This window comes from Mustelus asterias, chromosome 25 (genome assembly GCF_964213995.1).
Source record: "Mustelus asterias chromosome 25, sMusAst1.hap1.1, whole genome shotgun sequence".
Lineage (NCBI taxonomy): Eukaryota > Metazoa > Chordata > Chondrichthyes > Carcharhiniformes > Triakidae > Mustelus > Mustelus asterias.
This window is the reverse complement of record NC_135825.1, coordinates 15,666,991-15,691,468: the sequence shown is the minus strand read 5'-3', so window position 1 is coordinate 15,691,468 and position 24,478 is coordinate 15,666,991.

The window sequence follows — 24,478 nt, the reverse complement described above, 5'->3', positions numbered from 1 at the left end:
CAGTCACATACACAGAAGGATGCAAATTTGCATTACTTATGTGATATATACCCACTAAATACATCAGAAAAATTTAGGGCATGTCCGTTCACATGTAGGTCTGTTTTTAATGCTGTGTTAAGTCTGCATTACTGACAAACAACCTCTCTGGCACTGAAAATTAACTTTTACAGTGTGGAGCCCCATTCCTTCAAATTTTAATTATTGCTGGAGACATTAAAAGAGAACTAATTTTATTTTACTTTCTATCTCTTTTTCTTTTTAAGTTTATTTATTAGTGTCACAGGTCGGCATACATGAAACTACAATGAAGCTACTGTGAAAATCCCCTAGTCGCCACACTCCAGCGCCTGTTCAGGTACACTGAGGGAGAATTTAGCATGGCCAATGCACCTAACCAACATGTCTTTCAGAGTGTGAGAGGAAACCGGAGCACCCAGGGGAAACCCATGCAGACACAGGGAAAATATGCAAACTCCACATGGACAGTGGCCCAAGTCGGGAATTGAACTCGGGTCCCTGGCGCTGTGAAGCAGCAGTGTGCTAGCATGCCACCCTGTTTCTGAATCCCAACTTTTTTTCCTTCCTATGATGCCAAAATCAGCACTATCTCAATCCTCAACCCAATTTTAAAATACCCACAATATATTTTTTCTGGTTCTGTACCTTCTTCAGAATAGTCAACATGTCCCCAATAATTTTTTATTCGTGTCGGAGTAAAAAGGACACTAATTCTTGCAATCAAGCTCTGCCAATCATAACATAAAGTTGTAAAGGAATGATTATTCAGAGAAGCATGAAGTTTAAATTGCCCTGGAAGTATTTAGGTGTTTTTCTCCCCTTCTCCCCAGAGACACCTCTTGTCTCAGATCAAGACAACAATTTGGAGATATGTGGCACTGCCAATACGTAGAAAGTACAACATGGAAAAAGGTCATTTAGTCCAATTCATTCATGACGATAATTACCTTCATCTCAGCAATATAGTTCCAATCACATTTACCCATCTGATACCCATATTCCTTCAGACCCCTTTTCTTCATGTTTGGCTATCCATCTCATATCTACATTTCTGTCACCTTCCTGTTGTTAATCAGGGTTCATTGCACATGGATTTCCCAAAATAGAAGAAAAATTGAGAGAACCTGCAGTAATATAGAGCCTTTCATGACTTCAGGACATCAACACATTACAGAGGATACACATTTAAAGGATAGTCACTGTTGTAATGGAGGGAACGCAGCCCCTAACTTGCACACAGCTAGATCCCAAATCAACAATGGGATAGATCAGGCCTCTGATTTGATCAGCTGAAAATACTGGCAAATTCAGGAAGACTTTAATTTAAGCTCTTTAAGTAAGGCCGGAAGGTGAGATGCACAGGGCAGGGGAGCTCGCAGCCACAAGCACTGATAGAAGTAGGGGCCAAGGTCAAGTGGGGTTGGGCTGCAGGGGTTGAGAGGGGCCACAGGGGCTGAGCGAGGCTGGCCTGAGAGCGGGAGGGACCGAGGCTGAGAGGGGCGGCGGGGCCCAAAAGAGTCTAGGACTGTACGGACGCAAGAGAGTCTGGGACTGCAGGGACCTGTGAGAGTCCAGGGCCGAGCAGTTGGGTATGAGTCTGTGTCTGCGTTGGGTATGAGTCTGTGTGTGTGCATTGGGTATGAGTCTGTGTGTGTGCATTGGGTATGAGTCTGTGTGTGTGTGTTGGGTATGAGTCTGTGTGAGTGCGTTGGGTATGAGTCTGTGTGTGTGTGTTGGGTATGAGTCTGTGTGTGTGCATTGGGTATGAGTCTGTGTGTGTGTGTGTTGGGTATGAGTCTGTGTGTGTGCGTTGGGTATGAGTCTGTGTGTGTGTGTGTTGGGTATGAGTCTGTGTGTGTGCATTGGGTATGAGTCTGTGTGTGTGTGCGTTGAGTATGAGTCTGTGTGTATGTGTGTGTGTGCGTGTGCGTTGGGTGGGGTCTGTGTGTGTGCGTTGGGTATGAGTGTGTGTGTGTGTGTTCGGTATGAGTCTGTGTGTGTGCGTTGGGTGGGGTCTGTGTGTGTGCATTGAGTATGAGTCTGTGTGTGTGCGTTGGGTATGAGTCTGTGTGTGTGCGTTGGGTATGAGTCTGTGTGTGTGTGTGTTGGGTATGAGTCTGTGTGTGTGCGTTGGGTATGAGTCTGTGTGTGTGCATTGAGTATGAGTCTGTGTGTGCGTTGGGTATGAGTCTGTGTGTGTGTGTTGGGTATGAGTCTGTGCGTGTGCATTGGGTATGAGTCTGTGTGTGTGTGTTGGGTATGAGTCTGTGTGTGTGCGTTGGGTATGAGTCTGTGTGTGTGTGTGTGTGTTGGGTAGGAGTCTGTGTGTGTGCATTGGGTATGAGTCTGTGTGTGTGTGCGTTGAGTATGAGTCTGTGTGTATGTGTGTGTGTGCGTGTGCGCTGGGTGGGGTCTGTGTGTGTGCGTTGGGTATGAGTCTGTGTGTGCGTTGGGTATGAGTGTGTGTGTGTTGGGTATGAGTCTGTGTGTGTGCGTTGGGTGGGGTCTGTGTGTGTGCATTGAGTATGAGTCTGTGTGTGTGCGTTGGGTATGAGTCTGTGTGTGTGCGTTGGGTATGAGTCTGTGTGTGTGTGTGTGCGTTGGGTGTTGGGTATGAGTCTGTGTGTGTTGGTTATGAGTCTGTGTGTGTGTGCATTGGGTATGAGTCTGTGCGTGTGCGTGTGTGTGTGTGTGCGCTGGGTATGAGTCTGTGTGTGCATTGGGTATGGGTCTGTGTGTGTGTGTTGTGTATGGGTCTGTGTGTGCGTTGGGTATGAGTCTGTGTGTGCGTAGCGTACGAGTCTGTATGTGTGTGTTGGGTATGAGTGTGTGTGTGTGTGTGCGCGTGTTTGGTATGAGCCTGTATGTGTGTGTTGGGTATGAGTGTGTGTGTGTGCGTTGGGTATGAGACTGTGTGTATGTGTGTGTGTGTGTGTGTGTGCGTTGGGTATGAGACTGTGTGTATGTGTGTGTGTGTGTGTGCGTTGGGTATGAGACTGTGTGTATGTGTGTGTGTGTGTGTGTGTGTGTGCGTTGGGTATGAGACTGTGTGTATGTGTGTGTGTGTGTGTGTGCGTTGGGTATGTGTCTGTGTGTGTGCGTTGGGTATGAGTCTTTATGTGTGCATTGGGTCTGAGTCTGTGTGTGTGTGTGCGTTGGGTATGAGCCTGTGTGTGTGCGTTGGGTATTAGTCTGTGTGTGTGCGTTGGGTATGAGCCTGTGTGTGTGCGTTGGGTATGAGCCTGTGTGTGTGCATTGGGTATGAGTCTGCGTGTACGCTTCTGTCTATATTAAGAATCCAGCTCTCCAGCAGCACTCCCTGTATTAAATAAATTTGTGAGCAAAAGATCAGAATCAATCTTCCCATCAACAAAAATAAGGTAAGACTTGGAAGTATTTGTTGAATAAGATAACTTGTTAATTCTAATAAATGTGTACACATAAGAAATTTAAAAAATCTTTTACATTTATTTTATTTGTTTGTACCTATTGTGCAATAACAATCTATTTTATGGTTGAATTTTTCAGGATATAGTAAAAATGTTTCTGAGGATTCCAGTCTGGGAGGTCAAAAGGGCTCCATGGCTGGAAAAGTTTGAGAAACCCTGGGATCGGTAAACACCGCATCTATTTTCACACTGCTGGTTGAGATAGATATGTTGGCTGAGAAAGAACTCACCTGATTCCTTAAGTCCACCTGAGAGGGCTGCGGGGCCTCAGTTTAATGTCTTATCTGACAGATGACACCTTTGACAAGTGCAGCACTCCCTCAATACCGAGCTGAAGTATCAGCCTGGACTATACGCTCCAGTTCCTGGAGTGGGGTTTGAACCCACGACAGTTTTGTCTCCAGGGCAGAATGCTGCCTCTGAGCCAAGTAATCCTAACCTGAAATCAAAGCACCGAGAGGGTTGAATGGAGTCCTGACGCAAGGGTAGCTTCACTGTAGCTCTCTCAAAAATTGCAAGTTATTCAAAGTCAAATTAAAAGGAACAATGTGGGGACAAAACATTGGGGCAAATTTTCCTGTTCCGCACCTCTCCCTCCATGGGAATTGTGGTGGGCGAGGGGCAGACCATGGGAAGGTCCATTGACCTTGGGCGAGATTTTCCAGTTTTGGGGTGAGCGTGGCCAGAAAATCCCGCCCATTATGTCTGTGACAAATAATGAAGGATAGACGATTAATATTTAATGGTTCATGAATGTTTAAATGCCTTATTGTTTGTAGGAATCAAATAGAACCCAAAGGATTAAAAACTGTCTGGCAATTTCCAAGAAATGTAACTTTTATTCATCTATCTTTTTAAAAAGTCTACTGAAAACAGAACATTATAATTGTACAGATCTGATGCATGGACAAAATTAACATCAATTTTATTACAAATAAAGATTGAATTTGTATGTTCTTCCTGCCCTCTTGACCACCTAAATCAAAAAATGGAATAAATACCCTACAGGACCATTACGAAGTACAAAAGAATTACCTCTCATTTATTTCAGTGGCAGATTGTAGCAACCACTTCACCATCCTGGCCTGTTCGCATTTCTCAGATCTCAGCGGCGTTTACTTTCGATGCTCATTCACCATCTCTGCGTCTGAGGCAGGATCTTTCAGACATACCTAGCTCGCTGACATCTCACACCTCCAATACATTCTGAAGTGTGCAACCAGCTCGTTGAAAAAAACCTTTATTAATTCACTGTGGATGTCCTCCGCTTTGTCTACCTCTCTTTTCACTCTCAAAACCAAACATCTTTTGAATCTTTCACAGAAACCCATCAACACCAGAACTAATTTATTCCACCACATCAATCAAACGCAGCATCAGATCCAGTGCACAAAAACTTTTGATGTGCCCGATAGCCACCATGGTGAATATATTTATATCCTGGTACTATAAAGTTCAAATCGGATCACAATACGCTTGTACTGTCAGAAGATTATTGTAATACGATATTTGAAAAGGCTATTTCATCAGTCGAATTTCTATATTTTAGTAAAGTTTCTTTATTTCCCTTCTAAGCTGATGATAAGATTGACTGATGGCTGTGAAGGCAAACTGGTGCAGTATATTTTACCTTCACTGGAGTCAGGGAGCATTCACCTCTTGTGGGAAAACAGTGCAACACAAAGAGACTTATGGGAGAGGGTAAAAAAGAAAACAGGAAAAAATAATAGGTACTTTATTTTGACACTGAAACTCCTTTCATTTGGTGAGCTGGCCCAGATAAGAGCTTGTATTCTTCCCATAACAAGATCACTCCTTGCACTCTATCTCTAAAATGAACAATGCAATGACCATACGCTTCTAGTAAGTTAAGGTCCCAAGTTCTCAAGTTCTCTTCCTAGGCTTCTCTGCCTCTCTCTCCTTCTCCCTTTTTGAATCCCAGCTTTTTCAACCCAGCTTTTTATAGCCTATGTTAACATCTCTTTAGACCTTCTCAGTGTGAAATTTTGGTTAATGGTTAAAGTTTATCTATTAGTGTCACAAGTAGGCCTACATTAACACTGCAATGAAGTTACTGTGAAAACCCCCTAGCCGCCACACTCCGGTGCCTGTTCGGGTACACTGAGGGAGAATTTAGCATGGTCAATGCACCTAACCAGCGCATCTTTCAGACTGTGGGAGGAAACCGGAGCACCCGGAGTAAACCCACGCAGCCACGGGGAGAACGTGCAGATTCTGCACAGACAGTGACCCAAGCTGGGAATCGAACCCGTGAGGCCGCAGTGCTAACCACTGCCGCCCCTTGTGTGTCAACAACTTGTTGTTGTAAACTGAGTAAGTGTTAATAATCGGCTCACAACAACATTGCAAAGCAGTCTGTGTTGCTTTATGAATTGATTTAAGGATTTTATTTATTGTTTTATATTGTTTTGAGGATCTGTGTGGTTTGTTAGCTTCCTGCTGGCATTATTAAATGCTGGTAGTCTTCTACTGTGGTTGCACGAGCCTATTTTTTCCTCCCTGTTCCCTACACGGTTAGGAGGTGAAAGCAGTACTGGTGTGATAATGTTGCAGAGACTGAGTGCTATCGCCTGATGCAGAGCCTGCAGCCTGCCACTTTGGCATATCCTGTTCTTACAAAGCTGTGATTTGCGAGCTAACATTGCCACCCGCTGATATGTGGTTATGCAGGTCTGCACTGAAAACTTTCTGGTCTGCTTTGACTGAAACTGACTCGTTACTTCTGACGGCACCAGAAACGGGTTCACGCTGAGAAAACCCGGATTAAAGGGAGGACAGAAAACTGACAAAGATTTACATATGTTTCCGAAACAGGAAGTCACAGATTCAAGTCTCAGGGTTGTGTGCCTGCCGCAAGGTAAAAAGACTCAGTAGTTTTAGCAAGTTGCTAAATCAGAGGATTATCCATCAGACCCATTCCTTCCAATGCAGTCACCAGGTTGGCTCAGTTGGTAGCACACTGGATCAAAGGGTTGTAGGTTCAAGCCCTACTCCAGGATCCCAGGACTGAATCCAGGCCAATGCTTCACTGCAGTATTGAGGAAGGACTGTATCTTGGCAGGTACCATCCCGCTCGGATTGCCAACTCTGATCAGACGTATTCTTGGAGGATCTCCCACCTCCAAGTGCCCCGCCCTGTCAAGCTGCCTTTCTTCATACTTCCAATGTGTTACAATGAATAAGCAAACGTCCGAGTTGAAACAAAACAACAAAACAAAACAAAAAAATGAGGTGGAGGGCTGTTGTAGGCTGCAAAAAGATATAGATAGGATGCAGAGCTGGGCTGAAAAATGGCAAATGGAGTTTAACCCTGACAAATGCGAGGTGATTCATTTTGGGAGGACAAATTTAAATGTGGATTACAGGGTCAAAGATTGGGTTCTGAAGAATGTGGAGGAACAGAGAGATCTTGGGGTTCATATCCATAGATCTCTGAAGGTTGCCACTCAAGTGGATAGAGCCGTGAAGAAGGCCTATAGTGTGTTGGCGTTCATTAACAAGGGGTTTGAGTTTAAGAGCCGTGGGGTTATGCTGCAACTGTACAGGACCTTGGTGAGACCACATTTGGAATATTGTGTGCAGTTCTGGTCACCTCACTATAAGAAGGATGTGGAGACACTGGAAAGAGTGCAGAGGAGATTTACCAGGATGCTGCCTGGTTTGGAGGGTAGTTCTTATGAGGAAAGGTTGAGGGAACTTGGGCTTTTCTCTTTGGAGCGGAGGAGGTTGAGAGGAGACTTGATAGAGGCTTATAAGATGATGAGGGGGATAGATAGAGTGAACGTTCAAAGACTATTTCCTCAGGTGAATGGACTGGTAACTAGGGGGCATAACTATAGGGTTCATGGTGGGAGATATAGGAAGGTCCGAGGTAGGTTTTTTACTCAGAGAGTGGTTGGGGTGTGGAATGGACTGCCTGCAGTGATAGTGGAGTCAGAAATTTTAGGAACATTTAAGAAGCTATTGGATAGGCACATGGAGTACTTCGGGATGATAGGGAGGAAATAGCTTGATCTGGGTTTCAGACAAAGCTCGGCACAACAACGTGGGCCGAAGGGCCTGTTCTGTGCTGTACTGTTCTATGTTCTATGTTCTATTAAAACACACCATGCTTTTCCATGCTCCGACGTATTTTCCCTTATATTCAGGAGATGGGTTCCTGGACACTCCAGGGCAATCCTGGCCACACATCATCCTTCAGGTGACATTGTAGTGAAGTTCCATCTGCCTGTTCCGGTGATTCACAAAGAAAAAATAGGTGGAAAGGCAAGCTGCAAGAGGGATGCAAACAGTTTACAAAGAGAGATTGAAAGGTTAAGTGAGTGGGCAAAGGGTTGGCAAATGGAGTGTAATGTGGGAAAATGTAAAGTTGTTCATGTTGGAAGGGAGAACAAAAGAACGGAGTATTATTTAAATAGAGAAAAATTGTAGAAAGCTGAACACAGAGGGACTTGGGGGCACTTGTGCACAAAACACAGAAAGCTAGCACACAAGAGCAGCAGGTAATCAGGAAGGCGAATGGAATGTTGGACCTTACAGCAAGAGGGCTGGAGTATGAGAGTAGAGAAGTTTTGCTGCAACTGTACAAGGTACTAGTGAGACCACATCTGATTATGTGAGCAGTTTTGATCCCCTTATTAAGGAAAAGTATTATTTCATTGAGGCAGTTCAGAGAAGGTTCACTAGGATGATCCCAGTGTGGAGGGATTATCTTAGGAGGAAACATTAAACAGATTGGGACTCTACTCTTATTGAAACTTACAGAATACTGCGAGGCCTGGGTAGAGTGGATGTGGAGAGGATGTCTCCACCAGTAGGAAAAACTAGAACCAGAGGGCACAACCTCAGGCTAAAGGGATGATCCTTTAAAACAGAGATGAGGAGGAATTTCTTCAGCCAGAGAGTGGTGAATCTGTGGAACTCTGCCACAGAAGGCTGTGGAGACCAGGTCATTGAGTGTCTTTAAGACAGAGATAGATAGGTTCTAGGTTAATAAGGGGATCAGGGGTTATGGAGAAAAGGCAAGAGAATGGGGATGAGAAAAATGTCAGCTATGATTGAATGGCAGAACAGACTTGATGGACCGAGTGGCCTAATTCTGCTCTTATATCTTATGGTCTTATGGTCTACTCATTGGAATTTTGAAGAATGAGGGGTGATCTCATTGAAACATACAGGATTCTGAAGGAGCCTGACCGGGTAAATGCTGAGAGAATGTTTCCCCTCATGAGAGAGTCTAGGACCATGGGACATAGGCTGGAATTTTACTGGCACGCCTGCCCCGGAATCGTGGCAGGCGAGGCTCATAGAACGGCATTCTCAGCTGCCCTCGGGCAGGATCTTACGAGCCTCGGGTGGGCGAGGTGGTCCAATTCTGGCAATCTCAGAATAAAGCCGCAGAATGAAGGGACACAAATTTAAGACTGGGATGAGGAGGAATTTCTTCTCTAAGAGAGTTGAGTCTTTGGAGCTCCTTGCCACAGAGAGCTGTGGGGGCAGAGTCTTTGTGTATATTTAAGGCTGAGGTCGATAAATTTATGTAAAATAAGGATATGAAAGGTTACGGGGAAAGGGCAGGAAAGTGGACATGAGGAACGTCGGATCAGCCATGATCCAATTGAATGGCGGAGCAGGCTAGAGGGGCTGAATGGCCTACTCCTGTTCTTACTTCATATAGTGTTATGGTCTTATTTTCATTTATATACTGCTTTTCATGACCACCAGACATCTCAAGGCACTTTACAGCCAATTAGGTACTTTTTGAAATGTAGTCCCTATTGTAATGTAAACATGGCAGCCAATGGATGCAGAGCAAACTTTCACAAACAGCAATGTGATAATGATCAGACAATCGGACTTGCTGCTGTTGACTGAGGAATAAATATTGGCCACTGGGGGTGAATCTGCTGTTCTTCATTGAAATACTGCGTGGGATCTTTTACATCCAGTGGCAGAGGGCTTCAGATTAACTTATCATTTGAAAGACAACACCTTGACACCTCAGACAGCGCAGCATGCAGGCAACATATCCCATGGCAATATTCAAAGTAGGGAGCTCTCAGCGTGCCTTCGTTAACAACATTCCCTCAACAATTCACCAGCTGCTTCATTTACCTGCGTAATGCAATTGTTAAAATTCAAAACAACCATTGAATCATAATTGGTTACGGCGCAAAAGGAGACCATTCAACCCATCATATTCAACTGACCCACGAGGAGCCTTTATCAAAAACAAGGTTTAATTAAGAATATTGTTGACATCTATAGTAAGACAATTAGCAAGAATTTTTAACAATTACAAACAAGAAACACAACAACCACGATAACGTATAACTCTTAAAGAATATCTCTGATGTGTTCCAACCAAAGCCAACATCCAATACACAAAACCCTCCAAATAAGCACAATACAGCATAGGTCAATGTCCACTTGTTACAGGAATTCAGCCTCCAGGGTTGAATGCTGAAAATCCCTTGTGAAGAAACTCAGGAGAGGTTGTAGTTGAATCTGTTTCCGAAAACACAGCTTCTTTAAGGCAGGATGGGAATAAGCCTCTCCTTCTGCTAATTATAGTTTCAGAACCAAACACAGAGAAGAACAGGGAGAGAAAGAGAGAGACTGCTTCTTAGCTTGCTGCTAAACTGTTTCAAAACACAGTCCCCAAAACGAAACTGAAATCCCAAAGGAAAAAACCATATCACCTGACTGCCATAACTTAGCTCCACCCCTCCAATGACACCGCTGAAGCTGTAAGCTGCATGATTTTAAAAAAAATCTTTCTTAAAGGTACACTCACATTACAAAAGTTACGCTAATTCTTTTTGTGTATTCGAACTGTGTTATTCAAATAAAGTTAGTTTTAATAAAAGTTTCCTAGTGGGTCAATTGAATCACACCTGGAGTGAAACACCTTATGCTCTCCATAATGCCAAAATCAAAACAAGTTGGGGTCTAGGCTAACTTCATAATCTGATCTGGTTTCCAATGGGAACATTGGCAGCTAGGTAACAAAACAGCAATAATTTGCAATTTATATAGTTTCTTTAATGAGACAAATTGTCTCACGGAATTTTAGAGTGATGTGAGAACACGGATGTCAAGCAAAAGGAATTAGGAACAGTTACAAAAGCTTTGCTCAAGACGTGTTTTTGGGAAGTGGGGGGGGGGGGTGGTGGTGGTGGTGGTGGTTCTAAAGGAAGAACTGGGAGATAGAGAAATGGAAGGTTTTAGGGAGGGAATTCTGAAAGTGGAACTGAGGTGGCTGAAAACCAGTTTTGGGACAGAGGGAAGGGGAGGTTGCAGTAAGATCCACATTCAGTGGAACAGAGAGTTTGGGGGTGTAGGATTACAAGGCTGCAGGAAGTTAGAGGTAGGGAGGGATAAGAGCATTGGGAGATTTAAACAAAAGTACAAGAACAGTAGCTTTGAGACACTGGAGAATGTAGGTCAAAGAGACCGAAGATGATGAGCAAGTAAGACATGTTGCAGGAAAGATTAGGAATAGTAGAGTTGAAGGTGGTGCAGTGACTATGATCAGATAGATAAGAGTTTTAATCTCACAAATTTGGACAATGAAGGGAAAACATTGAATGAGAAGCATGAGTGTGCCAATGGCTTCCAAGAGGTCGAGCAGGACAATGATGAGGAGAAAGAATGTACCACAGTGACAGAGAATCTCATTTGTGGCATTAGTTAGGACAGCTTTGATGCTGAGATATTTAAATTATTCTTTCGTGGGATATGGGCGTCACTGGCAAGGACAGCATTTGTTGCCCATTCTTAAGTACCCTTGAACTGAGTGACTTACTGGGCCATTTCAGAGACCAGTTAGGAGTCAACCATATTGCTGTGGATCTGGAGTCACATGGAGGCCAGACCGGGTAAGGATGACAGATTTCCTTCCTTAAAACAAATTAGTGAACCAAATAGGCTTTTACAACAATCAGTGATAGTTGCCATGGTCGCCATTGTTGCGACTAGCTTTACGATTCCAGATTTATCAATTGAATTCAAATTCCACCAGCGACCATGGTGTCAGAGAGATGCAAACAAGGAACTGTGGAGAAGTGAATTTGGAGGTCTGAGATGGCAACACCTCGAAGGGTCCCAGAGATGCCGATGGTAGTACACAAAGACAGAACAGTCTAGCGTGGGTTTTATGAAGAACAAACGCTAATGGTGACTTCGAAAGCGAGAATGAACAGTACCTAGGAAGATGTAATTGTTTATGATCTCAGTCAGCAGCGGAAACATAAAAGGAAGAGATTACTATCAGAAGAACTTCATAAAATGGGACTATTTCTTTCTGACAAGAGTAACAAACATTATTCATCAGCAAATGATATTTTTTGTCATCTTGATGAAGTTTGGTCCTCCCTTCTGACTGAAGTAGACTATAGAAGTTGCAGGTCCTGAAATAAAACTAAAGGAAACATGGAGCATCAGCAAGAAACAGCAAAGAATCACTTCATTCATTAGGAATTTTCTTTGAATTATGTGCAGGTCTATCGCTTGGTTCAGTGAAACTCTTTTGATTTCCCAAAATGGGGAGTTGAGCTAACGAATCAATGCTTGGTTTGCAACTGTATATAGACAAGAATGGTCCAGGTTTGACCCTTTACGCTGTGCTGTGTCAGCTGACTTCAGCTGTGGTGGTGACGATGGCACAACCATTGGCTTCAGTATCATTGGATTAGACAGGGCATCAGTACCAAAATTGACAAGGGTTACCAGTTCCGGCTACAGTACGGCTTGGTTCACACCTCCAGTCCAGAGGTTGCGGGTTCAACACACGCATAACCTGAGCATAAAAACCAGGTGAACACTCCAGTGCAGTATCGAGGGAGTCTGATGTGCTCTCATTCAGGTGAGATGTTAAATTGAGAGCCCAATCCCCTCTCTTGGATGGTTAATAAAATCACATGGCAATATTTTGGAAGAGGTGCAGGAGAGTTCTTCCCAATGTCCTGGCAAACATTTGATCACAACAAGCCGGAACACTAAACAAATTTAAGGAGGAGTTAGATAGGTTGTTAATTAGAGGCGGGATGAAGGGTTATGGGGAGCGGGCAGAAAGGTGGGGATGAGACCGAGAGGCGATCAGCCATTGAGGAGCCGAATTTCCTTTCCTGCTCCTAGTTCTTATGTTCAACCGACTCAACCGAGACACATTATCATATTTCTGTTTGCGACAAGTTGTTATGTACAAATTGACAGACATTTTGTACACCACAACAGTGAATACACTTCAGAAAGGATCCAATTTGATGTTCTGATGTCAAAAGCACTTGAGCTCGATCTTATCAAATTTGTTAATGCTGCTGCAGTGTTTTAAGTATTTTAAGTATTAAGTTTTAAGTATTGCCTGCACTACCCATGTGGAATTTTTATGAGTGCATAATGTTACGAGCAGGACTTTTGACTCATCTTCAACTTGCAAGTAAGAAACTCGGCAGGTAACCATGGTAACTTAAGTGTTAATTAGCTACCCAAAGAGAAATGAATTGCGAACTATCAATTGTCCTGAGCCTCAAGTAAAGCTGCATCTTTCATTCTTTTTCATGGAACAAGGGATTTGATAGGACGCACGGTGCTTTTATTGAAAAAAAATCAGTCTGCTTATCTGCGATCCTTCTTGGGCGGCACGGTGGCACAGTGGTTAGCACTGCTGCCTCACAGTGCCAGGGACCTGGGTTCGATTCCCAGTTTGGGTCACTGTCTGTGAGGAGTTTGCACATTCTCCCCATGTCTGGATGTGTTTCCTCCGGGTGCTCCGGTTTCCTCCCACAGTCCAAAGATGTGCGGGTTAGGTGGATTAGCCATGCTAAATTGCCCCTTAGGGTCAGGGGGATGAGCTAGGGTAACTGCATGGGGTTATGGGGATAGGGCCTGGGTGGGATTGTGGTCGGTGCAGACTCGATGGGCTGAATGGCCTCCTTCTGCACTGTAGGGATTCTATGATTCTTCATTGTGCCAGAGTGTTTTCCATTTCACTTTCTATAAAGACAGAAAGAAGTACAATGCGTGGTGAGTATGCAAAGATCTTACACTCCCCCCTCTGGTTTATGCTATAATTTAACTGGACATTGGGAAGTAAAGGCAAATATCAGATGGTGGAGGACACATGATGGTCACTTTGTGGGAGTGAACAGTGATTGATGTTGAATCTATGAGACCACCCAATGTTGAATCCACAAATTTGTAAAGAGTGGGGAAGAAATTTGAAACCTCACTCCAACAGCCAGAGAGTTAAAGTTCATAAAAATTGTCTTTTTTTCTCTGAAGGACTGAAGTTTGTTAAAAGGGAAGTTGGTACTTCTCCTATATAGCATGACAAACCCACCAGAAAGGATATTGCGACTCACTGTTCTTAACACCATCTAGAATACTTTGGGTTGAAAAATAATATGTGCAATTCATCAGCTGGCAGGATTTCACATTTAAATCAACCTCGAGAATTGTTGCAGAATCTAGAAGCCAGATTATAGATAAAAGCAAAATACTGCGGATGCTGGAATCTGAAACAAAGACTGAAAATGCTGGAAAATCTCAGCAGGTCTGACAGCATCTGTGGAGAGAGAAATATAGTTAATGGGTGAGATTTTCTGGCCTCTCAGCCACGTGTTTCCCAGCAATGGAAGGCAATGTGCTGTTCACTAGCGGTGAGCTTCTCTAGTTCCGCTGCTGTCAATGGGATTTCTCTCACCCTCTGCCACCATGGAGTCCATGGGCTGGGGTACATTGCTGGCAGGACCGGGGAACCCCGTGGGTGTGAATGGCCGGAGAATTCCAGCCAATGTTTCGAGTCCATATGACCCTTCTACACCCCTTTACTGACCAAGTTTTACTCATGCACCATATTATCGTTATATAACATTGTTCAGTTGTATTGCCTCCTGGGGTGGTATTTAATTCAGGAGGTGGGGCTGTCACCTGCCAGCCACAGATCTGACGGAAGCTCCACCTCTTTCAGGGAGCCCCGCCAGGTTAAGTACCAACTTGGGCAGAGGTGGACTGTCTCCGGGATCAAGGACCCCGGGGATGGAAATTGTGTCTGAGAGCTGAGAGCTGCCAGACAATCAAAGGCTGGCAGCTCTTCATTGCTCAGCAGCGCCATTGGGGAGGCAGTGGCTGCTGCCAGTACTACACCCATCTGAGGCCCAGGATTGCCAATGGATACAGGTGAGTGATGGGGGTGGGGGGAGTAGGACATTGCGGGAGATTGGTGGTCAGCAGCAAGGACAGGGGGCTGGCTCTCAACAGGCACCCCCCCCCCCCCCCACTTCCTGATTCTATGTCCCTTAATCAGGCACTGAGGGCCTTTGAGCAAGAGACTCCCACTTGAAGCTTGTAAGCATCCCTCAGGAAGTTTAATTTTTGGACTTCCCGCAAGGCAAACCTCCCCTATCTGTTGCTGGTGAGTACCGGCAGCTGCGGAATGAGACTCTGAAGTGGGAATTAATTGGTGGTCCACTGTAAATTTCCAAATGGCCTCCTTCTGCACTGAAGGGATTCTGTGATTCTATGAGCTACAGTATGGTATGGTTCCTGCTCCGACCAAGACTACAAAGAAACTACACTCCGACTAAGAAACTACAAAGGGTTGTGAACATAGCCCAGTCCATCACACAAACCAGCCTCCCATCCATTGACACTGTCTACACATCCTGTTGCCTCGGAAAAGCAGCTAGCATAATCAAGGACCCCACATATTCTGATCATACTTTCATCCACCTTTTTCTGTCGGGAAAAAGATACAAAAGCCTGAGGTCACGTACCAACTGACTCAAGCACAGCTTCTTCTCTGCTGCCATCAGACTTTTGAATGGACCTACCTTATATTCAGCTGATCTTTCTCTGCACCCTAGCTATGACTGTAACACTATATTCTGCACCTTCTCCTTTCCTTCTCCCCTATGTACTCTATGAATGGTATGTTTTGTCTGTATAGCACCAAGCAACAAAACTTTTCACGACATACCAATACATGTGACAGTAATAAATCAAATCAAAGAGCTTTCTCTGTCCTGTTCATCTAAACCTTTTAAGCATAGGTTTCTACTCCACTCTGTGTCACACGTGTATCTTGTTTCACCTTACAACTCAGTTATGTCTTGATTTTAAAATTCTGATCTTTGTTTTCAGATCCCTCAATGGACTCACCCATCCCTACCTCTGTGATCTCCTCCAGCCGTACAACCCTGTTCAAATTTAGTTTGATAGCGCTCCAGTGAAGTGCCTAGGGATCTTTGACGATATTAAAGACACCATATGAATACAGGGTTATTACTTTTATAGTTTTGTCACTACTGATGGAAGAATCTCCCTTTAGGCTGGAGGTACTGGCAAAGATCATAGAATCCCTACAGTGCAGAAGAGGCCATTCAGCCCATTGAGTCTGTACCAACTCTCTGAGTATCTTACCCAGGTCCCTGTAACTCCATCCATTTCCCATGGCTAATCCATCTCACCTACACATCTTGAGGCACTAAGGGGCAATTTACCATGGCCAATCCACCTAACCCACACATTTTTAGACAGTAGGAGGAAACCCTTGCAGACACGGGGAGAATGTACAGACTCCACACAGACAGCCACCCAAGGCCAGAATTGAACCTGTGTCCCTGGCACTGGGAGGCAGCAGTGCTAATCACTGTGCCACCGTGCTGCCCAAAGTAGTCGAGTAGTTGAGGTAAATAGCATAGATCATTTAAAGGGAAGCTAGATAAACACATAAAAGAGATAGAATCCTCACAGTGCAGAAGGAGGCCATTTGGCCCATCGAGTCTGCACCAATCTTCTGAACAGCATCCCACCCAGACCCAAACCCCTACCGCATCCCTGCAACCCAGTACATCCACCATAGCTAATCCACTTAAGCTATATGTGAGGAACAGTTTAGCATGACCAATCCACCTAACTTGCACATCTTTGAAAGAAATGGAAAGCTGATTGGATTTGATCCAGTCGAAGATGGCTGAGAGGAAGCTCAGGTTGAGTATAAACACCAACATTGATCAGATGGACTGAATGGCCTGTTTCTCTGCTGCACATTCAGTGTAATTAACAGCTAAGAAATTTCCAGATTTTAGTCATAAGGATCTTCGAGTTCCAGTTCATCAAAAAATTTCTATGATTAAGATTTAACCCTGTGACATTTTTATCCTGCTGTTTTTGTAACTATGATTGTACCTAAAGGAAAGTCCCAAAACATTATACAATACAAAAATATTGCATGGATAACTGGAAGTCTCTAGCCTCTGTTTAATTAAAGCCAATCATCTGTCCCAGGTAGAACTTCTCTGTGGGGTTAAATCAGATGAAGCAGAAACAGGCACAGTTCTCCAGTCGAATGGATCCTTATGCACAGATTCCTTGTAGAGGCTTTACAAATAAGCACAAGAGCAGTGCTTTAGACAACAGATGGCAGGCAGCTTGGGTATCATGTACTTTACTTCTTTTTGTTTCCACCCGTAGAAGTGGGAGGTGTTGGGCAACAATATTTTTCAAATCTTTACATACAGGGACAGTGCTAAGTGCCTGATATGCTCCAACTGTGCAACTGAATGATGCTGGTTCAAAAGGCTGTCACCTACTACTGTACTACCGAACAAGGTCAGACTTGGTCAGAGCTGGGTCAGATTCTTAGGTTACCGTACTCAATTTGAGGACAACTGTGCTGTCAAGTGTACGTCCACAAGCTGATGTGGTGAGACTGACCAAATTAATTTCAACTCAGACTGATAACAGCCCCCCACCCCCCACCCCCACCCCCATGACAGTAAGTTCCCACTCCCATTGCTCTGGGCTAGATTTGAAGATAGATCCTACAGGGCTGTGATTCACTGCGTTAGCTTAACTATCTCGACATGGCTGGTAGGTCCATTTCTCGACAGCCGTTCTGGACTGTTTGCGCTGCGTTACTCCTGGCACTCTCTCTCGACACAAGAAACTAAAATTAGGAATGTTGTATGAAAAACCTTTATTTGAAAGAACTTTTATCGACCGCCCCTCTCTGGACTCTTCCATGACCTTTCCGTGTCGTCAACACACTACATTTTCAAAAGCTTTCGCTTCTAATTACTCTGAGCTTAATCATAGAATCCGTACAGTGCAGAAGGCAGCCATTCGTCCTATCGGGTCTGGACCAACTCTCCGACACAACATCTTACCCAGGCCCACCCCACCTCCGCCCTATCCCCGTGACCCCATGCATTTACGCTGCTAATCCTCCTGACATACACTTGGGACGCTAAGGAACAATTTAGCATGGCCAATCCACCTAACCTGCACATCTTTGGAGTGCGGGAGGAAACCAGAGCACCTGGAAGAAACTCATGCAGACAAGCGGAGAGCATGCAGACTCCGCACAGACAGTAACCCAAGGCTGGAATCGAACCCGAGTCCCTAGCGCTGTGAAGCAGTAGTGCTAACCACTATGCCATCGTGCCGCCTTTCAAAGCGATCAAATTTAAAAACAGCTGTTGCTAGTTACTAAATAGTTCTCTCATATTGCAATAATAATTAGAATCATAGAAAGCATAGAAACCGTACAGTACAGAAAGAGGCCATTCGGCCCATCGAGTCTGCACCGACCACAATCCCACCCAGGCCCTACCCCCATATCCCACCCACTAATCCCTCTAACCTACGCATCTCAGGACACTAAGGGGCAATTTTTAGCATGGCCAATCAACCTAACCCGCACATCTTTGGACTGTGGGAGGAAACCAGAGCACCCGGAGGAAACCCACGCAGACACGAGGAGAATGTGCAAACTCCACGCAGACAGTGACCCAAGCCGAGAATCGAACCCAGGTCCCTGGAGCTGTGAAGCAGCAGTATTCTACAGATTATTCAGTGAAGTCCAACTAATTGAAATATGCAGTGAGTTTTACCTCAGCCAATAATAGGGTTCATATAAATAAAGTTAAGTTTATTTATTAGTCACAAGTCGGCTTACATTAACAATGCAATGAAGTTACTGTGAGAATCCCCTAGGGATGGCATGGTGGTTAGCACTGCTGCCTCACAGAGCCAGGCTCCCGGATTCGATTCCCAGTTTGGGTCACTGTCTGTGCAGAGTCTGCACGTTCTCCCCATGTCTGCTTGGGTTTCCTCCGGGTGCTCCGGTTTCATCCCACAGTCTGAAAGACATGCTGGTTAGGTGCATTGGCCATGCTAAATTCTCCCTCAGTGTAAATATATTTATATCAGTGAAATTTTCAGCCTCTGTTGTACGAGCAAGCTTGCTATTGATGTATTAGTTAATGACTAGGGTATTCTTTATTGCACCTGAATTGGAATGAGCACTGCTTAGGTTTGAGATGAAACTTTTATAGCTGTCAAGCTGAGTACCCTTTGATCAGCGAGCCTGTCTCAGTCAGGAAGCAGACTAATTGATGGTGAAAGCCAGCTAGTGACACAGGCGGCAAGCCTAGTGAGAACAGACTAATGAGAGTAGGAAGAAATCTATCATCGGCGCTGTCAGTAAAGAATTTTGTCAATTTTTATGCAATCAGGTTGTACTTTCAACGTATAGGTCCAAACTGTATGGCATTTTTTGGCCTTTTAACATTCAGATTGGAAGATATTTACGGGACACTGCGGCTTCCAATTAATCTGTGGAGTGCATTTACCTGTCCTTCTTTGTCAGTGTTTCATCCTAAGGTTGCCCCCTGCTAACCCTTCCTCTTTTTAAATTCCACTCTCTAAAGAATTGAAGCTTTATCCTTTCTCCATCATTCAATCAGTGGCCTTGAAGATTTCAACAGAGCCCAAAAATCCAAGAGACGCTGAACAGCCCCAACTAGGATATGGGCTCCACCTTGATATTTTTGACATGCCTTTCCTAGCTCATTTGAAAAAAGGTTGACCTTTATTAGCAAGATACTAGTTGCTTTAGGTATCAGTTAGCAGCAAGCAGCAATAACTTGTTGGTGACAATAGCATCGAGCATCTGCATTTATACCTGGGGCGGCACGGTGGCACAGTGATTAGCACTGCTGCCTCATAGGGCTAGGGACCTGGGTTTGATTCCCAGCTTGGGTCACTGTCTGTGAGGAGTCTGCACGTTCTCCCCATATCTGCGTGTGTTTCCTCCGGGTGCTCCGGTTTCCTCCCACAGTTCAAAGATTTGCAGGTTAGGTGGATTGGCCATGCTAAATTGCCCCTTCGTGTCAGAGGAACTAGCTAGGATAAATACATTGGGATAGGGCCTGGGTGAGATTGTGGTTGGTGCAGACCCAATGGGCCAAATGGCCTCCTTCTGCACTGTGTGATTCTACACCTGCTGCAGACAGGTTGACCATAACATAGGACAATTTGAGCATGTACTCTGAGGTTGATGTTGCAAGGTTCTCCATTGAGGGGGGTCGTGGTTCCAAAAACAAATATCATTTTTTAACCACCAATAAATAGAACTTGCTGCTTTCTAGTGACGTTTCATTGAGGAGCAAGCTTAAAAGTAAATGGGAGCCAAGCAGCGGGCTACAAAACTTGTACTTGAATTTCATAGAGTCATAGATTTGATTTGATTTGATTTATTATTGTCACGCATATTAGTATACAGTGAAAAGTATTGTTTCTTGCGCGCTATACAGACAAAGCATACCGTTCATAGAGAAGGAAAGGACAGAGTGCAGAATGTAGTGTTACAGTCATAGTTAGGGTGGAGAGAATGATCAACTTAATGCAAGGTAGGTCCATTCAAAAGTCTGACGGCAGCAGGGAAGAAGCTGTTCTTGAGTCAGTTCGTACATTTCCTCAGACTTTTATATCTTTTTCCCGATGGAAGAAGGTGGAAGAGAGAATGTCCGGGGTGCATGGGGTCCTTAATTATGCTGACTGCTTTTCTGAGGCAGCGGGAAGTATAGACAATGTCAATGAGTGGGAGGCTGGTTTGAGTGATGGATTGGGCTTCATTCATGACCCTTTGTAGTTTCTTGCAATCTTGGACAGAGCAGGAGCCATACCAAGCTGTGACACAACCAGAAAGAATGCTTTCTATGGTGCATCTGTAAAAGTTGGTGAGAGTCGTAGCGGACATGGCGAATTTCCTTAGTCTTCTGAGAAAGTAGAGGCATTGGTGGGCTTTCTTAACGATAGTGTCGGCATGGGGGGACCAGGACAGATTGTTGATGATCTGGACACCTAAAAACTTGAAGCTCTCGACCATTTCCACTTCGTCTCCATTGATGTAGATAGGGACATGTCCTCCACTATGCTTCCTGAAGTCGATTACTATTTCCTTCATTTTGTTGACATTGAGAGAGAGATTATTGCTGTCGCACCAGTTCACCAGATTCTCTATTTCCTTCCTGTACTAAGTCTCATCATTGTTTGAATTTGTTAAATTCTACCTGTAAAGTAGTCAAAAAGTAGTAGATGGGATTTAATATAATTAACATAAGCAAATTAACAGTAATGAAGAAAATAATGGCACGAGAAAGTGACAAATTCCTAGGACTAGATGGTTTCTATCGTAGGATTTTAAAGGCAGTAGGTGGCAACATTGCAGATGTCCTAACTATAATCTTTCAAGGCTTTCTTAATCCAAGAATTATTCCTTTAGATTGGAAAATTGCACGTGTCAGTCCACTATTTAAGAAAGATGAGAGAGGAAAACTCAGAATTATAGACCAATTGGCCGAACATCTGTTTTCAGCAAATTGCTAGAGTCTATAATTAAGGATAGAGTGTCTGAACCCTTGTAAATATTCAGCTGATTAGGGAGGATCAGCATGAGTCTGTAACGGAAAAGTCATGCTTGAAGAATCTGACTAATATTTTAGGAGGTGCTAAAGTAGAAGAAACGAGAATATGGATGTTATTTACAAAGACTTCCGGAAGGTATTCAATCAAGTCCCTCATCAGAAAATGTTAACTAAAGTTGAAGCTTGTGAAAATTTGGACAAATTATCGACCTGATTAGGAGATTGGCTGGCCTGCAGGAGACCGAGAGTAAGGATAATGGACAAGTATTCAAGCTGCCAGGATATGACGAGTGGTACCACTATACTTATTAGTGTCTTAGATGATAGGATAGAGAGCCATATATTCTAGTTTGCCAATGACCCAAAGATGGGCGGCATTGTACATGGAAGCATAAAATTACAAAGACATAATTGATAGGATAAGTGAATGAACAAAGCTATGGCAAAAGCTTTTCAGCACAAATAAGTGTGAGGCCATCTGCCTTGAACCAACAAGGGTCTGTCAGGATACTTGCAAATGGTGATAAGTAAGAGCAGTGGAGGTCCAAAGAGACTTGAGACTCCTGTTGATTTGAGACACATCTTGGGACGCTAAGGGGCAATTTAGCATGGCCCAGCCACCTAACCTGCACATCTTTGGACACTAAGGGGCAATTTAGCATGGCCCATCCACCTAACCTGCACATCTTTGGACACTAAGGGGCAATTTAACATGGCCAATCCACTTAACCTACACACCTTTGGACAGTGGGAGGAAACCAGGGCACCATGAGGAAACCCACGGGGAGAACATGCAAACTCCACACAGTCACCTGAGGCTGGAATTGAACCCAGATCCCTGGCACTGTGAGGCAGCAGTACTAACCACCGTGCAGCCCTAAATGATTACACAATGAATAGTGTATCACTGAATGAAGTCGCAGAGAGTTTGTTACAATCTAACCAATGGCAACATGCTGCAGTGTTCAGCTGACCGGGTAGAAATAAGAAGCAGTTGGAGATTGGGGGGAAACACTTTGTGGCTCAGAGCATGGCCCAGGTGGTTTTGTAATGATGGATCTTTATTAAACCTTTATTTTGGATTTACTTTGTGAAGTTGGTTTTTGTTTATTATTGCTTGCTACTGGAGGATTCTTACTGTGAGATAAACAGAGTTTTGATTGTAGTGTTTGCACCTTCCCTAATTATGCAAACTTTACCATGACACAGGAGATTAAACAGGTAAGTTATCGACTGTTAATTGAATATTGGTGCTGGCAAGCTCTTAAAATCCATCACTCAAGAAGAATTATTGAGCTTTTAAAAATGTGTGGATCAAGCAAAGGAGCAGCCAGAGATTTGTTAAAAGCAAGAGATTTGAAAGTTCAATCCAAAATTCCCAGAAAATAGAAACGCAGATAGTTGAAGCCATAAAAATGGTCAACAACAATTTGAATTTTATGAATTAGAGACATACAAAATAAGAGCAAAGAATTAATGATGAATTTATACAAAACATTGGTTGGGCCACAGTAAAACTATTGTAAGCAGTTTTCAGCACTCAATTGTCGCAAGGCATTACAACCAAAGAGTGTGCGCAATTTAGGTTCTCTGGGTGATGCTATATGATATGAATTATAGGAATGAAGATACTAGGATTATTTCTATTGGAACAGGGAAGACAAGAGGAAATTCAATTGATGATTTACAGAGTGAATATTTCCTCTGGTTGAGGAGTCAGTGACAAGATTTACATTGAGAATGAGGAGAGACATTGGGAGAAGTTTCATTATGTAGAAGGATGTTGAAGAATGCAAAGTCTTGTCAAAGGGTATGGTTCAGGTAGCATTCTGTCTTTTAAAGGGAAAACTGGATAAATATTTCAAACAAAGGAAGATAGAAAGTTCTGGGGAGAAAGTCAGGAATAATGGGATTAGTTTGAGAATGTTGTAGCAAAGAGCAAGCATGGTGACAATGGGCGAATGTCCTCTATATTGTAATCTTAATGATTCTAAATGTACAGTATTGAAGTTTCTGTATGCTAGTGGCCCATATGTTCAAATCATTATCATCTTGTACAAGAGCAAATGCAAAAACAATTTGAATGCTCGGAAGAAAAGATTGTAAAGTTAATGGAATTACAATATATGGCTGAATCTGAAGTAGATCTTGCATTTTTAGTGGGAAGTCTTGTGGTGCCATGGGCAGTGCCTCTATCTCTGAGCCAAAAGCTCATGGTATGAGTCCCACTCCAGCACTAGATGACCACGGAAGGTATGCCCAAACAGATTGGGTATCAACCTGCAAATCCTTCCAACATGCCTATGGCAGGTGGTAAGAGCGGGAGAAATCCCTGGTGAGCGAGGTTGATGTGGAGTGGGGCTCTCGAAGCTATTGGCTCTGGCATCAGGCTAACAACCTGTTCCAGGAAAAGCAAGCTCTGTGCTTTGTTTCCCTCGTGTGCCTCTAGACATGGGAAGCTTTCTAAGTCTTGCATTTTCAGTCACTCTACTCACAGAACCCATTCACAGCAGGGCAACAAGACTGCTACTTGGATTTATATCATTAAATTACAAGAACCATAGCACCCCTACAGTGCAGAAGAGGGCCATTCGGCCCATCAGGTCTGCAACTCTCCGCAAGAGCATCACACACAGGCCCATCACCTGCCCCATCCCCATAACCCCGCACATTTAGCATGGCCAGTCCACCTAACCTAAAACGTTGGTTAGGCCACATTTGGAATACTGTGTTCAATTCTGATCACCAAACTACCAGAAGGATGTGGAGGCTATGGAGGGAGTACAGAAAAGGTTTAGCAGAATGCTGCCTGGTATGGAGGGTATTAGCTATGAGGAGAGAACAAAGAATAAAGAAAATTACAGCGCAGGAGCAGGCCCTTCGGCCCTCCAAGTCTGCACCGACCATGCTACCCGACTGAATTAAAACCCCCTACCTTCCGGGGACCACATCCCTCTATTCCCATCCTATGCATGTATATGTCAAGACGCCCCTTAAAAGTTACTATCGTATCCCCTTCCACTACCTCCCCTGGCAACGAGTTCCAGACACCCACCACCCTCTGTGTAAAAAATCTGCCTCGTACATCTCCTTTAAACCCCTCGCACCTTAAACCTGTGCCCCCTAGTAATTGACTCTTCCACCCTGGGAAAAAGCTTCTGACTATCTACTCTGTCCATGCCTCTCATAATTTTGTAGACTTCTATCAGGTCTCCCCTCAACCTCTGTCGTTCCAGTGAGAACAAACCAAGTTTCTCCAACCTCTCCTCATAG